Source organism: Mesocricetus auratus, unplaced genomic scaffold, assembly GCF_017639785.1.
Source record: "Mesocricetus auratus isolate SY011 unplaced genomic scaffold, BCM_Maur_2.0 Super-Scaffold_100023, whole genome shotgun sequence".
NCBI lineage: Eukaryota > Metazoa > Chordata > Mammalia > Rodentia > Cricetidae > Mesocricetus > Mesocricetus auratus.
Window position 1 is genome coordinate 3548324 of NW_024429204.1, and position 14086 is coordinate 3562409.

Here is a 14086-nt window from a genome sequence, read left to right on the forward strand (position 1 = left end):
TCTCTCTGGGCACTTAACTCCCCCATTTTCTGTGAGCTGCGATACCGGCTCTTTTTGATCTGCGTGGTGAAAGTGTCTTTGGCTGCGGCACATGCTGTGAGTTTTACCGAGGCTGCATAAGAAACACCACAGACAGGGTGGCTTGACAACGCGTTTGTTTTTTCATCCCTGTTCTGAAGCCTGAAAGTGCGTGGTTGAGTTGCTACCAGATTGATTTCTTTCTGTGGTTACCATGGACGCGGACATCTACATACAAACAATAGTGTGGGCGGGGCGCAATTCGGCCCCCAGCAGTGATGGTAGAGGTGAGTAGACTCCCATTTCTGAGGACTTTCTATGTACAGGACATGCAGCGTTCCAGCATCTGTCCCTTAGCCTTCTGGAAGCTGCTGGGCAGTGGTGGCGCACGCCTTTAATCCCAGCACTCAGGAGGCAGAGGTAGGCGGATCTCTGTGAGTTCGAGGCCAGCCTGGTCTACAGAGCGAGTTCCAGGACAGCCTCCAAAACAATACAGAGGAAACCCCCGTCGTGGAAAACAACAACAACAAAAAAACTTCGGAAAGCCTGCAACTAAGATCTGTACTTGTCATATTTGAGTAATAGATAAAGGAACCGAGGCTGAAGGAAGCGGAGTTACCTCCTAAGGTCACAGACATATGGCGGAGCAGAAATGGGTGTTGCTACCAGAATCACACACTGAAGGGATGTGCTCCCCTCTAAAGTAGGTGTCTCACAGAGACTGACGGGGCTAACGAACATGCCGTGGGTCAAGCTCTGACTCAGACAGAGTTTGTGAAACTTACAAAATCCTGCACAGAGAGAGAGAGAGAGAGAGAGAGAGAGAGAGAGAGAGAGAGAGAGAGAGAGAGAGAGAGAGAGAGAGAGCGCACACTGTCCTGACACCAAGACACTAAGATGACAGGGTCAGAAGGGATTTGATGAAGCTGAAGCTGGAAACTTTAAAAGACAGAAAGCTGAGATCATGCAGTCAGGAACCTGAGAGGCTTGGATAAACCACCTTGCTCAAACTCATTGTTTCCCGGACGAGGAAAGAGAGGCGGAGCGAGAGCAGCCATGCACACGGTTAATCATGCAGCCTTGTTCTTGGTTCTGTGGCGTGAGTAGTCTAGGTCTGCCTCTTCCTTGATGCCCGTTCTAGAGCAGGCTTGTGACAGGGCAATAGAGTTGAATGCATTGCTTCAAAGTTGCCCAAACAATCCTTTTTTTCCCTTTTTGAGCTTTCTAACCGCTGTAAATCAAGCATAGAAATAAGAGGGGATTTTTTTTTCTTCCACGAACTGGCTGAGAGGTATACAGGGGAGAAGGAAAGGTAAATTTTGTAACATCCCCAACACAGCAACCACAGAAGTGACTTTCACAGAGCCCACGGCTCCCGATGCATCCAGCCAAGGCGCCAGGCCCTGCAAGTAAACCTTGGAAAGTCACCAATATTTGAAAAAAAAAAAACAACTCAGGGTGTGGTCAGGCCAGCTTTTGCAGATACTATAGCAGTGACTAGCTCAGTGACAGCATTGGAACCAACAGGCCTGCTGCATGGACAAACCAGGCAACCTTGGCCAGGTTTCACCAATTCCCAGGAATCTCCCTAAAGTCAGGTGAGGTTTGCTAAGACACAGCCTGCACAGTCACGAGTGTGACTGTGCAATATCTACTTAACTTTCTCTTTTAAGGCCAATATCCTATTTAATAGTTACAATTAATTTTAGAAAAACTGAGCCCCTTTGAAGCCATAAATTCACAGATAAAATTCACTTGGGAGAAACTAATAATTTTATTCGGAGATAATCGATTCGGGTGAAAGAAGTGAGTTAATTTAAAGGGAAAAACCAGGAGGCTCAGCAGTTGAAGGAACCTACTCTTCCCAACCAACTATAACTTTGGTTTTGAGACAGGGTTTCACTGTGCAGCCCTGGCTGTCCTGGAACTTATTATGCAGACCAGGCTAGCCTCGAACTCACAGAGATCCGCCTGCTTCTGCCTCCCGAATGCTGGGATTAAAAGTGTGCGCCACACACGGCCTTGACCATGGGACACTCTATCCCACCACATGGGCGCTGCTCTCTCCAACGGCATGGACCAGGCAATCCAGGAGTTTAGCTCCCCCCACCCTGGATCAACCACCCGTCGTGGGAACAGCTCGTGTCTGGAGAGTTTGCCGATAGACTCGCAGGCTTGGTGATGAAATGACGAATGAGAAAAGCCCCCGGTGCGAATGTTACGGCAATGTGTCACCTATCATCCCCCAGGCTTTATCTGGAAATTGGCAGATTGGACAGGGACCAGTCCACGCTTGCTCTCCGCAGCCGCCGTTCTGACATGTTTACCGTGAACAAATACGTTCTGTTTTTATAGGGTGAATAACATCCCGAAAGGCAGCTTCGCGTTTCTCATTTGCCCGGTTTGAACTGGTCCCAGATAGCCTTAGTTCAAATTATTCCCGTCTTTATTTAAAATGCCTCATTAAGTCTCAGAGCTCGCAAAGTCGTCCATTACATCATTCACAAAGCTGGAGGGTGATTTAAGGTAAGGTTAGCCGTTGAGTTTTTCCCCCGAGGGTGGTTTTCATCTTCGCACCACCCCCATCTTGAAGATTGGTATCTGGGGCCTTGGCAGCCCAGGGGCACAGCCTTCGCCCCGCCTCTCTGGTGGAATGAAGCCGTACTCTTCATTGGAAGTGGGTACCAGACCCAAACTGGGTCTGAGCTCCTTAGTGGCCCATGGGTTAGTCCATCAATCCGCCCTCCTACTCCTACAGAGAGGTGTGTGTGTGTGTGTGTGGTGTCTTTACCTGAAACAGCGTCAAAGGGATATTCCAGAACAAATTGGAGAGTGTAAACCCAGCCTTGGGAGGAACACCATGCTGTAAAAGTTACAGGGAGCACTATCCGCGGTCCCTTCTGGGATGCCCCCCCTCCCCCCGCCTTGGGTGTGGTTGCAAGCAAGTCTCCCTTCCCCGTGAAAGCCGTTTGGGTCAGGGGCCAGGGCAATGAGACAGCTAAGGATTTGTAGGTATTCACGCTGCTGGGTAGTGGTTGGCAGTAGAGGAACCCAAAGGAAATCGGGCTTCAAGCGCTGGGAAGGGATTTCAAGAAGGCAGGCGCTGGCTCGCCTGATTTGGGAGCCCAGCCCTCTCCTCTGCCGGTCTCCACGCTGGCTTCACACCAGGGTCCTGACTCTGGGTGGAAGGGCCAGCCCTTGGCTCGCCTTTGATCCTGGCTGGCTCTCTCTGTTCCCACGCAGGTCCATTTAGCCTCCTTCACTTCCGTCTGCCCTATCCGTTCCCATGGCCTGAGCCTCCCTTTCCACTCTGACACAACTGGAGGGCTTTAGTGCAGGTTCAGGAATTGCGTGTCACCCACTAGCAGACTGTGGCTTCGAGTCAGCCCCGCCTCCTTCTCAGGAGGGCCGCTTTCCATGAGTCGATGGGGGATCTTCTTCAAGGGGAGGCATTTTGTAGGGAGGTTCAGGTGGTGATGTGACTGTTGGGGATTCTCTTCTTTCAATGAGACCATGGCTCACTCCTGTTTCCCAAAACCTGTGAGGCAGAAGTTGGAAGATTGTGGGGTCAAAGACAGCCTAAGCAACATAGCAAGACCCTATCATAAAACAAGACTTAACAGAAAACCAGAGCTGGGCATTGGTGGCGCATGCCTTTAGTCCCAGCACTCAGGAGGCAGAGGCAGGCGGATCTCTGTGAGTTCGAGGCCAGCCTGGTCTATAGAGCGAGTTCCAGGACAGGCTCCAAAACAATACAGAGAAACCCTGTCTCGAAAAAACAAACAAACAAACAAAAAACAGAACACGGGAATAAAATGGTGGGAAATGGATTTCCAAGGCGGTTCTTGGTATTTAAGAGCGTATCCTATGTAGTGTCACCATTACGGAGTTGAAAGGCTGGAACGATGGCTCAGAGGTTAAGGGCACTTGGCTGCCCTTCCAGAGGACCCACATGTCAGCTCACAACTGTCTGTAACTCCAGTATCAGACCCCCCCCCACACACACACAGACAGACAGACGTGCAGGCAAAACACCAATACGAAAAATACGTTACTTAAAAACAAACAAAAGAAGAAGCTGAAAGTCTCCCTGGGCACGGCGGTGCATACCTCTAATCTCAGCACTTAGGAGGCAGAGACAGACCGATCTCTGTCTACATAGTGAGTTCCAGGACAGCAAGCTGCATAGTGAGACCCTGTCTGGGGGGGGGAAGAAGGTAGAACTCTAGTCTTTCTTGATCAACTGACGCTTCTGCTAAACAGGCAACACACCAGGTGCCAGAGCTTGCCCGTTCCTAATGAGGACCTGGCTCTCAAACACAGTCCATCTGAAGGGTAGAAGCCTTGGGTCCGTGTAGCTTCACACCTGAGCTTAGAGGTGCATCTCTCAGGGACTTAGCCGAGACACCCCGAAGCAGTTAGCTCTGAGGGCGGGACCTGAGTGACCATGCAGATAGATGTGGCTACTGAATAGCCATTGGGAGACAATAAACAGAAATATGGACAGAACCAGAGAAGGAGGAGCAAAGATAAATAGCGACTAAGCTATGGAGGGAAGGAAGGGTTGCAAAACCGCACTGTTGAGGAACAACAACGTAAGTGAGTCATGGCTGCGGTTTATGGCCACTGTGGCTTCTGGGAGAAAGACAGTCTTCAGAGATACTTATGTGGGGGCCACCAGAGCTCTTCCCGGAGCAGGATGGGTAGCGGCCCCCTCCTCAGCACCGTCTTGGGGAACATATGGCCTCTTCCTTAAACTCTTCGTTAGATGGCTTGCTCTCAGTGTCCTCTCCACTGCTGCCATTCTCTGAAGAGGCGACTTTGCAGGCCTGGAGAAGCCACTCACTGGTTAGGAGCGCTCGCTGCCCTCCCATAGGCCGTCAGTTTGGTTGCCGGTGACTGTACACACTGGGTGGCTCACAGCTGTCTGTAACTCCAGCTCCAGGGATCTGACACCCTTTTCTGGCCTCTACGGGGACTTTAAAAAAAAACTCACAATGTCACACACATGCATTAAAAAAAATTGTAATCTTAAAAACATACCTTTGGGCCGGGCGTTGGTGGCGCACGCCTTTAATCCCAGCACTCGGGAGGCAGAGGCAGGCGGATCTCTGTGAGTTCGAGGCCAGCCTGGTCTGCAAAGTGAGTTCCAGGACAGCCTCCAAAGCTACAGAGAAACCCTGTCTCGAAAAAACAAAAAAACAAAAAAAACATACCTTTGGAGTTTCTTTTTTTCACTTAATAAACAAAACCGCTCTGTTTGTTTGTTTGGATTAGCAGTTGCAATCTTGGACAGGGGAGGACGAATTTTCACATTAATTTCCCCCGCCCCCCCCCAAGGTTCCTGTCACAGTCACTGTTCTATTGCTGTGGAGAGACACCAGGCCCGAGGCAACTCTTATAAAGGAAGACATTTAACTGGGGCCTCGAATAGTTTCAGAGGCTTAGTCCACTATCGAGTGGCAGAGAGCATATACGTTTGGTACTGGAGAAGTGGCTAAGAGCTGCACCCTGGTCAAGAGACACCCCAGCCTGCATGAGCTTTTGAAACCTCAAAGCTCCCCTTCAGGGACACACTTCCTCTTACAAGGCCACGCCCACTCCAACAAGGTCACTGTAGGTGGCTATTCCTGTCCCAACGGCTGGCCCCCAAATCACAACACAGAGACTTTTTTGTTTTTGTTTTGTTTTCCAAGACAGGGTCTCTCTGTGTAACAGACCTGGCTGTCCTGGAACTCGCTTTGTAGATCAGGCTGATGTGGTGATAGATTGTTTATGATTTACTAAAGCTCGCCTGGAGATTCAGAAAAGCCAAGCAGCTGGCTCACTGATTCCTGCCTCTGCCTCAGGCTGAAAGGGCTGGGCTACAAGCTCTCCTCAGCATGGCTGTATTCTGAATGATCCCGTGTTCAGTGTGGCTGGAGAATGAACACCTCCTACTGAATACCGAAGACCCTGCTTCTATCTTTTATACCCTCTAGAGCTGGGATTAAACGCTTGTGGACCGTTTTCAATCTCGTGTATCCCTGGGTGGCCTTGAACTCAGAGAGATCCCTCTACCTCTTAATCCTGAGTCCTAGGGTTAAAGGCGTGTACCACCACTTCCTAGCTTCTGGCTGCTGGGATTAAAGGTGTGTGCCTGGCTTCTATGGCTTGTGGGGCTGGCTTTGCTTTTCTGAATCCCCAGGCAAGCTTTAATAAATCATAAACAATATATCCCCACAGGCTGGCCTCGAACTCACAGAGAGATCCACTATCCACCTGCCTTTGCCTCCCGAGTGCTGGGATTGAAGGCCTGCACCACCACCAGCACCACCACCACCACCACCACCACCACCACCACCACCACCACCACCACCACCACCAGGCTTAGAGACTTATCATTAACTGTGAAAGCTCAGCCAATAGCATGGGCTTGCCCTCTAGCTCTTTTTTTAAAAGTTTTTAAAAAAATTTTTATTATGTATGCATATAGTGTTCTATGCTTAGACACCAGAAGAGGGCACCAGATCTCATTACAGATGGTTGTGAGCCACCATGTGGTTGCTGGGGATTGAACTCAGGTCCTCTGGAAGAGCAGGCAGTGCTCTTAACCTCTGAGCCACCTCTCCAGCCCCACCCTCTAGCTCCTATAATTCAAATCAACCCATTTCTATCCATCTATGTGTTGCTGTGTGCCGTCCTCCTGCATGTCTTTCTCACTCTCCGTCTGGCTAGAGACTCCGCCCCTTCTTCTTCCCATCATCCTCTGTGTCTGGCTGTCCTGCCTATGCCTCCTGCCTAGCTAATGACCATTTAGCTTTTTTGTTAAACCGGTATGAATGCGCCTTGGTAAAGACACATCTCCACAGGGTACCAAAAAAAAATTATTGTACAGTAGCTCACAACCTCTTAATCCTTCTCAAACGGTGCCACTCCCTGGTGACTAAGAGTTCAAATATATGAGCATATGGGGGAGGCTGGGGGGGGTTATTCTTATTCAAGCCACCACACGCTCCACAGGACATCAGGCAGGTCATCTGCTGGGTGAGGTGCCACGCTTGGTGGCCTTCACAGAAGCGTCCCACACCTGCAGGGAGCCCTGCTCAGGAACTACGAAACTAGCCACCCCCTCATCTGACAAATTAAATAAAGCAGAGCTGCTATAGAAGTGAACTGTATGCCCTAGGAAATGCCGCTGCCCTTTGCTCTTTGCTGAGGGTGTCTTAGTGTAGCCAGGGCAAAGGAGATGAGGACCCAGTAATGTCTCTGGCACGGTGTTTGGGGGTGTTATCCGTAAGGACAGCAGGTAAAGTGCTTGTGTGTCGAGGAGGCCATCCAGAGGAAGCTGGAGAGGTCCGGTTTTGGAGTCTGATATAATAACCAGACTCTACGAAGGATCTGATTGGTTCTCATTCAACATCTTTTAGTAAAACCGAGGTCTATCAGGGGCTGGAGAGATGGCTCAGTGGCTAAGAGCAATGACTGCTTTTCCAGAGGACTTGGGTTCAATTCCCAGCACCCACATGACAGCTCACAACTATCTGTGACTCCAGTTCCAGGGGACCTGACACCCACGGCAAAATACGAATGCACATAAAATAAAAAATAAAGTATTTAAAAAACAACAAAAACAAAAACAAAAACAAAAAAACCGAGGTCTATGCCTGGCTTGGAACAGCTTAGTTTCTGAATGAATGACTCAGCTGTCTGTGCTCAGGTCTTAGCTACCAGAAATCAGGTCATAAGCCAGGTCTGGCCCTGCTACCCTCCTCTATAGTGAGTGTCAGGAGCGTGCTTGCCTTGGGTCCTGAAGGAGATTAAACCAGCCAGTGGCGTCCAGGCGGTGGTGGCGCACGCCTTTAATCCCAGCACTCGGGAGGCAGAGGCAGGCAGATCTCTGTGTGTTTGAGACCAACCTGCTCTACAAGAGCTAGTTTCAGGACATACTCCAAAGCCATAAAGAAACCCTGTCTGAAAAAAAAAGAAAACAAAAACAAAAAAAGGAGCCAGCCAGTGTCTAACCCCTGACCATGATGAGCTAAGCCAATGAGCATGGTTACAGCTCTGACTTTTTGTTTGTATTCTTTTGTTTGTTTGTTTTTTGTTTTTTTGAGACAAGGTTTCTCTGTGTAGCCCTGGCTATCACAGAACTTTGTAGACTGGGCTAGCCTTGAACTCAAGAGATCTGCCTGCCTCTCTGCCCCCAAGAGCTCGGATTAAAGGCGTGTACCATCATTACGGGGGCAGACTGTCCTGATTTTTATTATATTATTTATTACTCATGGCATTTGGGACTTCAAGTAAATTGCCGGTGAAAAACTGTCTCTGTTAAGCTGTGATGTCAGCAGCCATTGCGTCCCTAGCCCGAGTCCACAAGTGGTCAATTCTGTGTTGACGTGTCTGTTTCTTGCCAGTTGGATTGCAAGATCGTCCGATTGGCTAGAGTTAACGCTGAGCCGGAGGGTTCTTTGTGCCCGGCCATAGAGTGGGCACATAATACCCACTGGCCTGAGGGCTTCAGGAAGCGTCTAACCCCCCCCCCCAATAGGAGTGGACTGAATGCCCAGGACGGAAGAGATGAGAAGGAACAGGGCAGAGGTTTTAGAGAACGAACTTGTTGATGCAAGATAGGATAGGCAGCTTGGAAATTCTAAAAGAGTTTTGAGTTTGCCTTAGCCAGGTTCCCCGTTACATTATAATTTTCATATCTCAGACAATCTGAGATTGATTTCTCCCTGTCTTACCAGCCAGGCACACAGTACAGGGAATTTAAAATGTCATTGTAACCACACCCCTTTTCTTTTTGCTTTCGTGGCTTTTCGAGGCAATCTTCCGTAACTCAGGCTGGCCTCAAACTTATAACCTAGGATAACTTCAAACCTCTGAGCCTGTTCACCTCTCATGTCGGGTATGGGTTAAAAACCAAGGCTCTCTACAGCCCTCTGAAGGTGCTGATTGCAGGAAGTCATGCATAGTATGTGTGTACTGCAATGTACCTTATTATTCACACACACACACACACACACACACACACACACACACTACCCTAATCTCTGGTTATTTTAAACACTCCAAAAGAGAAAACTTTTTATTTACAACTACTTTCTTTAAGCATGATTAATCAGAAACAGTCCCTCAAGTCTCTTCCCTGGACAGAGTGGAATCCAGGGCCTGGCTCCTTTAGGAAAATATTACCCAGACGAATTCGGAACCCAAGCCCCAGAATAATGTTTTTAACTTTCAAAGCATGCACTTGAGCTACACTTTCCTGGGGGAAGAGATCCTTCTCTTGTACAGCAACTCTGAGACAGAGGGAACCATTTTTAAACTTCATGAGGTAAGATAGCCTCCTTCAAAGAGACAATCTCCAGCTCACCACAGAATCGTCACTTCTTTAAAAATGGAAGGGGAAAAAAAGCCAGAGGAGAAACACGACTTTTCAATTCTATTATCCCTGGTATTTTATACTGGTCTGGGGTTTCTCAAGTTTTGAGACAAAAAGCACACATTTTACTTTAGACTTTTTTTTTTAAGTTCTGAATGCCTTTGCAGTGTCTCCTGTGAGCTGTCTTCAGGGAGCTATTTATTTTGCTTCTTTACTTTGCAGACTGCTAACGGCTACCAGCCAGGGCCTAACCCAAGCCTCTTGTGCCCTGCAGTCATCACGGCTTTAGAAGAAAACCGATTCTCTGGAATGTGGTGCGTGCACATGCCTGCCCTACCAGCAGGTCCCACCTGCCGAGCAGGTAAACCAGATCCCACCGCGGCCTCTCCAGCCGCATTCCAGCCCGCCAAACTCTTCCTCACTAATAGCTACCTGTCAAACAGGTCAGCCAGGCACTTGGGGCTGGCCCAAACGTGCGCGCACGTTCCCACGAAACGCTAAACCTGCAAACCTTTGACCTTTTGCTGGTTCCTGAAACCCCTCGATTATTTTCGCCGGGGGACTGCCGGAGATCCGAAGGGGGGACTTCTAACTGGCACACGGACTCTTCTTCTCCTTCCTCATAGATGCTGGGCTGTGTGGGGTTTCTAGGCAAGCGTACCGGGGGTAATCCAAGATGGCAGGAGGGGCCCTTGGGGAGCCAGGGCTCCTGAAGTGAAACCCACTAAATCTTTCATGGCAATCACAGGCTGCCCACCCTGACAAAATGGAGAATAGATGGGAACTTGGTGAGTCAGAGGTAAAAATCACTTTCTTCTCCTTCCTGACCCTGGGCTGGCAGCCAAGACTGTGGCCCAGATCTCAGCCCCTAAACTGCTCTATGGAAGGCCTTGGGCAGGTCCCCAGGACTGTCTGGACCTCAGCTGACATCTCCAGTAATAGAAAAAAACAACAACCCTCTCACCCAGAGCTCTGTGCGGTTTTGTTACTGCTGTGGGTGTTTCGTTTTGTTTCTCTGCTGGTCAGAACACAAGGCCTCCGTGTGCTGAAGGAGAGCTCTGACAGTAAACTACACCAGCCCCTCGTCCCAAACCTGTGTCTTCTGTCTCTCTGGTGACATCCACACTAAGGAGTCACGGCACTAACACGGGAGTGTGGTGGCCTTGCACTAAACGTCCTTTAGGTATAGCATTGGGGCACCTGGATTAGCCGAGGGCTTGCGTTAAGTCACCAGGCTTTGGGGACTTCTCTTAAGCCCGGAAAAACCCTGAGCTTCCCCTCCGGGGGACATGTGGGTGGAGTTCAGTCTGTCTTAACTGTACCTTCCCTCTGTATTTCTCATCGTGATTTCTCCCTTCGTGATTTGGAAGCGACGGGGTATGTTTATTTGTTTTGGTAGCTCCGATTCCCATTTTTATTCTGTCCGTAACAGATCCAAGCCTCCTGAATCCAAACACTTTGTCTGGGGCCCAGAGAGGAGGCCTGAACTAGCTGGTGACCTCCTCAGTCACGATCTCAATTTAGGGTGGCTATCGGCGATGGGGAATCCGTAGGCTGGAGACATCATTGTCCCAGAAACGAGTGACACGGAAAGCCGTCTCCAAAGGTTGATCCAAAGATGGAGTTTGAAAATTCCGGCTTCAGAACCCAAGCCTCCCTGACCAGGTTGAGACAGCCCTGCAAAAGCTGTCAGGCCAGTATCCTGGGATCCTTCTCCCCTCGGGCAGGACAGGTTTGGCGGGGACGGAGTCACACAGAGCAGGAACCGACACTTCCTGCTTGGCCTGTCCAGCTCAGACTTGTCCACCAGAGCCAAACCTGCTGGGCTGGCTCCCAGGAGAGAAAGCTCCTCAGGGCACTCAGCCGATGGAGTAAACAGGCCCGGCGAGCATTCCCCTCCCACCAGCTCCCTTTGCTGTGCAAAGGGGATCGTGTCAGATGCCTGTCTGACGTATGCTGTGGGTGCTGGTAATCTATGGGGCTGCTTGGTGCCACAGGGCTGTAGGCGCTAAAGGGACCACTGAGGTCAGACCGGGCAACCGGCACTTCAGCTGCTTTGTGAAAACCGCCAGGGACACATAGACCGAAGTGTTGTTGCTTTAAGATAACTTTCTGTCTTTCAATGTGCCTTGGTGTCTTGCCCACATGTGTGACTAAGTGAAGGGTGTCAGATTCCCCTGGAACTAGAGTTACAGACAGTTGTGAGCTGCCATGTGGGTGCTGGGAATTGAACCCGGGTCTTCTTGAAGAGCAGCCGGTGCTCTTAACCAATGAGCCATCTCCTCGGCCTCAAGATTACCTTTTTTTTTTTTAAAGTATTTACTTAATAAACCCAATTAGTAATACAGAGAAACCCTGTCTCGAAAAACCAAAATAAATAAATAAATAAACAAACAAACAAAAAAAACCCAATTAGTATTTCCCTCTTACCGGACTGTCCACAAGTAATACATCATCTGTTTGCTTTGATCAAAACCCAATTTTATTGCTTTCCTCTGTGTTTACTCCCCCACAAATGGCTGTGGAGCACTGGGCCATGCTACCTGGGCCTTCTTAACCCACCCTTGGCTATCCACAAGGGAGAACAATTGTCCCATTTCCCCGACAGCATCTCTGTGAGGAATAGACGAAGCCAGATTCCGAGCCTTACTTGGGGCTTGCACACAGTGAACAAACCAACTGATTGGTCCATTTTTGACACTGTTGCTATAAAACAGCGGCCCATGTGACCCAGCTCCAGAATGCTATGCCATTCTGAAAACCATGGAAAAGGACCTGACTTGGATGAAGCCTTCAGTGCTGGGGCTGTAGCTCCGATGGTGGAATGCTTGCCTGGTATGTATAATGCCATGGTTCCCATCCCTAGCACCCCATAAACTGGCATAGAGGCCCACACCTGGAAGGCAGAGAGGCAGGGACGGTTAGAATTTCAAGGGTCATCTTTGTGGCATCGTGAGTTAGAGGACATCCTAAGCCACATGGGGTCCTGTCTCAAAAAGCAGGGGAGTGGTGGCCAAATTGGTCCAAGCACCACCACCCACCTTCAGTTCCTGGCTGTTTTCCTCAGGACCCCTACACCTGCCATTGGTGGTGTGGGATGAGGGGGTTGGAGCAGATTTTAGCATCAGAGGATGCAAAGCATGACTAGAAAAACAGCTGTGAAGGAAGAAGAACCTGCTTTCAGGAATTTGACCGGGTAGCCTCCCTCCACCAGCTCAGCTAACCTGTCTGGTCGCACGGCTGGCTGTAGCCACCCCTCAGCTGAGCGAGAGCCTCTTTCCACGCTCCCCTGATGCCCCCACCCTGATCCCAAGGCAGGCCTTCAGGAAAGGAAGACAGAGCCAAGCGCAGAGAAGGTGATGACTGGGTGAGCAGCTCCCCAGAGCCCCAGTGATGACTGTTCTCAGTGTCCTGGTCATTCTAAAACAGGTACAACTCGTGACGACCCAAAGCCTGGCCCGAAGCGACGGCTGCTCGATAGCCCTTTGGCCCAGGGGTCAGGAAGCCGACCCAGCAGGTTCCCCAGGGACACAAGGCCTGTTCCTGTGAGATCCATTGGGGCAGGAGTGACTGTTACCAGTCCATCCAAGGAGGCATGAATCAGCTCTGCTACGTCTCCGGTCTCTCTTGCGTATGAACTGCCTGCAACCTCCTTGCTCCAATTCTACAGAGAACACCAACGTTCAGCTTCCGAATAGACACAGTGGCTCCCCCCCCCCCAGGCTCTTAGCTGTGGTTCTGTGACCTTTGGTGGCTTTTCTCAGTATATCTCTGCAGACTCCCTGGTTTGTCCCTCTCCACTACACTCCAGGGATGGTCATCCTTCTGCTTAGAACACCCTCCCCATCCAATCCTATTTCCATTCTGAGAGTGTCTCTGCTCTCCGGCTCCTGCTCTGGGACTCCCAGCCTCTAAGCAGTATGTGGTAGGCCTGGCCTGGGGTCCATCCTGGCCATAGGTGCTATGCTTGACCACAGCAACCCTCTGGCCTGGGTTTTCTTAGTCAGCCTCTATGGTTGTCCCCAGGTTGTGGGCGTTGACCAAGCCTGATTGGCATGTGAAGAGGGCACCGTTTAGAGACAAGAAAAGACTCACCCCGTGTCGTTTAGCTCATACAAGGGTGAGCTCACCTTCTAATCAGGTGCTCTCTGTTTGTTCCAGAATTAAACAGGCCAGGCCCGGCAATCCAAAGGTTCCCTGCAGTGCAACTCCAAGCAGACCTGAGGCCGCCTCTGAGGGGCTGTGCTCTCCTAGAGAGCAGCCCTTTGTTCCACGTGGGGATGCCGTTATTACTTTTACGATATTCAAAGACACACACGTAAGGCTGCCTTCTGAAAAAGTGTCGCAATGACTGGAAAAGTTTGCACGCAATGCACTTCCCTGCTTCCCATTCAAAATTCACAGTCAGGACCAGTTTTCTGGGAGAGAGGACAGTCTGAGGACGGTCTTCCACAGGCAGACGTGTAAAGAGAGGCCTTAATGTCATGTTTGGTGTTGTCATTTTATTTTTCGAGACAGGGTTTCTCTGAGTAGCCCTGGCTATCCTGGAACTCACTTTGTAGACCAAGCTGGCCTTGAACTCACAGAGATCCGCCTGCCTCTGCTTCGGGAGTGCTGGGTTTAAAGGCTTGCGCCACTAACGCTGGGCCGAAAACCCATTTCTTATCCAAAGGTACTCCATCAGCTAGTAGAGTAGCTAGA

At 50.0% G+C, this 14086-nt stretch overlaps 1 long non-coding RNA gene across 1 annotated transcript; it reads left to right on the top strand.

Annotated features, from left to right (window-relative positions):
- Positions 1-142: 142 nt before the first annotated feature.
- LOC121133706 lies at positions 143-13870 on the top strand. Its single transcript, XR_005870677.1, has 4 exons — positions 143-305; positions 9608-9746; positions 11994-12220; positions 12815-13870. It is a non-coding gene; the product is annotated as an uncharacterized LOC121133706 (long non-coding RNA).
- The last annotated feature ends 216 nt before the right edge of the window (positions 13871-14086 follow it).